General features: G+C 33.8%; 1 long non-coding RNA gene across 1 annotated transcript; it reads left to right on the forward strand.

Moving 5' to 3' along the window:
- On the forward strand, positions 1-1188 carry LOC131607456 (uncharacterized). The gene is made up of 2 exons (XR_009285307.1): positions 1-851; positions 946-1188. It is a non-coding gene; the product is annotated as an uncharacterized LOC131607456 (long non-coding RNA).
- The last annotated feature ends 1845 nt before the right edge of the window (positions 1189-3033 follow it).

The following is a 3033-nucleotide window of genomic DNA, read 5'->3' on the forward strand; positions in this document are numbered from 1 at the left end:
CCTTTGTGTTATCTTCTTCACGAAAACACGTTTCCAGAAAGAAAACAAAACTCCTCTGTTCATCTATCTCTCTCGCGCTCTCTCATATTCTCAGCAACAAAACCTCGCCTTTTCGCTCTCGATCTCTCAACCTCGCAATCGATTAAGCATCACCTATCTAAATCAAAGCAAGCAAAACCCTAAACCCAATCGATCCCTTTCCTCAATGCAATAAGTTTCGATGATCTCAAGTACAAGTCATGAATAATCAAAGCAAACAGAAATCACAGGAACAACAATGGATACAAGTACATCAAACAAATTCAAATCGAAATCAAAAGTAATAAAAGAGAATAGGTACGATACTCTTTTTCGATGCTTCAGACGTTGCGGAACTTATCTTCTTCGTATTCCGTTTTCAACTCTGAATTCACGTCATAAACATCTTTGTGTTGTAGTTACTCGTTGCGAATCGTTGAAGCTGTTTTGGTTTTGCAGAAAGATGTTACTGATGTTGTGTGATGAACTGTGGTTTTGAATCGGTTTGGGTTATTGTTGAGGGTGTTTGTTCGTGAGGTTTGTGAAGAGTGTGGTTCTGTTGAAACTCGTGCGTGTATGTTCAGTGAGCGGTTTGTAACGGTGTTGGGGTTTGTATAAGGTGGAGTGTGGTATGAACAGAGGTTTAAGGTGAAAATTGTGGTGTAGTTGCGGATTGTTTGTGAGTGAGGGTTTGGAGGAAGTTCTAAGTTGTTGTTTTTTTTGGCAGAGTTCTTTGTGCCTTCCCCCTGATGAATGAAAGATGAGAGGTTTAAATAGGGAGGTGATTAGGGTTTTGGTTGAGAATTTGAGATGAAAATTGGGTGGAAAGTTTGGTGAGTTTGAACAATTGTGTTAACTGTTGTTTGTTCTTTCTTGGATGCAGATTTGTATTGTTAAATTAGTGAAATTTTTGGACTCCATGTGCAGGTTGGTGGAGCAGAGTATTTGGACTGTTGTAGCAGGCTTGCTGAAGAACGTGAAAGACAAAAGGCTGGCTTGCAGAATCGTGAAAGTCAGCAACCATATACCTCCTTTTTTGTTTTTTGTTTGACTTGTAATAAAGCTAATAGAATGAAAAATGTAATTGGGCTTTACAAAAAGAAGAAAAAAATTGCAAGTTGGGCCTAAAAAATGAAAATTCTGAATATATCAAAATTCTCTCTTTTTTTATATTTTTTTACTAATGAAAAAAAACTAAGATAAATTTAAAATAAAATAAATCCTAATTAAACTAAATTAAACTTTAAGCTTTAAAACTAATCTCTTTTTTTTTTAATTATAAAAATGATAAAAATAAAATCTATAAACCGTCTAAAGAATGAAAAATTATAGTAAATGAAATATGTAAGGATGCGAATGCAAATTATTTTTGTTGACTTTAATAAAAGTCTGATTTTTTTACAATATGCAAAATGCGATGATTGAACTATGAATGCACATGAAATACGAGCGCAACATGATCAAGAATGAATGAAACTTATAGGGCAAAAATTGGGGTGCGACACATACGTGTATCACCCCTTCTCATATGTGTATCATACGCGTACCGGCAGAAGGTTGCATTTTGACGAGACAAGGTAGCGTACCATACGTGTACGGCCCTTGGGAACGTCCCTCATACGCGTACCATACGCGTATCATACGCATATCGCTAGAAACTTATCCAAAAACCTGCAATCGCACCAATCTGTTTTCCACTCGTTTTCCACCATTACAGTCTGCGATTTTGGATCTAAACAGCAATTTTTGCACACTTTAACATATATGATTCATCTAACTTCAACAATCTATCATCCTATATCAATTTTACTCATTAAAAACCTAACTTCTACTCAATTAGTTAGAAACCTATATTCTCATATTCAGTTCATGGATGAACACAACAACACATCAAAAACACCATATTCATACCAAAACATATATTCACACACAATTATGCACAGAAATTAACATAGGTAACATCGAATTATATGATCTATTCAAAAATCATCCTAAACCCCAATCTAATCATATAATCAAATTGACCTAAACAACACATCTAATCATGTCCTATCACCTATAATACGATAAGAGATGCTAATCGGAGAGTCCCCCTTACCTTAGTCAAAAGTTCTTGATTGGTCTCTTCCTCTTCTGTTCCTCTTTCACGTTCTCTGAGTTCCTTACTTCTCAGCTCTTCTTTCACGTTCTATTCCTCCTTCGCTAATTCCTTATTATTTTATTAAAAATAACTTTTAATTAGTAAAAGGCTTTACTAACATAACACCCCCTTCTTACTAGTATCACGTATGGCCCAATGCCATAAACCAATTTTTTCCAAATTAATTTCACAAAACCAAAATATTCTAATTTAATAATTTAAATTCCAATTAAATTAAAAATTAAAATATACGGGTGTTACACACCACAACAACAATTTCCTTTTTACCTCGACCAATTTTTTTAATGTCACCACTCGACCGAGAGTACTATCGCTCAACCATTAACACATGAACCCAAACTACACGACCAGACTATGAACACATGGGCAACAAACTGAATTACAACATTGCCTTTATTGACCAACAACACAGTCACAAATACCAAGAATGGCTTATAGATGATCCAAACACGATGACTTCTTCTCAACCAACTCAATAGAACCAACAGAGGTCTCGACGATAATTTGTATCTCGTATGTGCGAAACTAGTGGTAATTATTATGGAAAGCATCGTCAATAATGGAAAAAGAAATTTATCACATTTGTAATTCAATTTTAATTATATTACATTAGTATTTTATCTTTTAGTGTTATTTCATAATTTGTTAAATATATTATATTAATTTATAATTAATTAAAAATATATAATGAGTGCTTTGCTTCAATTGGCATTCCCTATTAAAAATTAAAAAATAAATAAAAAATAATGAGAGCTTTAATGTGTTCTTATATAAATAAGAAGACATGCCAGGTTTGATGTAGGCATGACAACGCGACGGAGGCACAATATTTACCTTCCTCAAACAAATTTGAA

The sequence above is a fragment of the Vicia villosa genome, linkage group LG5 (genome assembly GCF_029867415.1).
Source record: "Vicia villosa cultivar HV-30 ecotype Madison, WI linkage group LG5, Vvil1.0, whole genome shotgun sequence".
Taxonomy (NCBI): domain Eukaryota; kingdom Viridiplantae; phylum Streptophyta; class Magnoliopsida; order Fabales; family Fabaceae; genus Vicia; species Vicia villosa.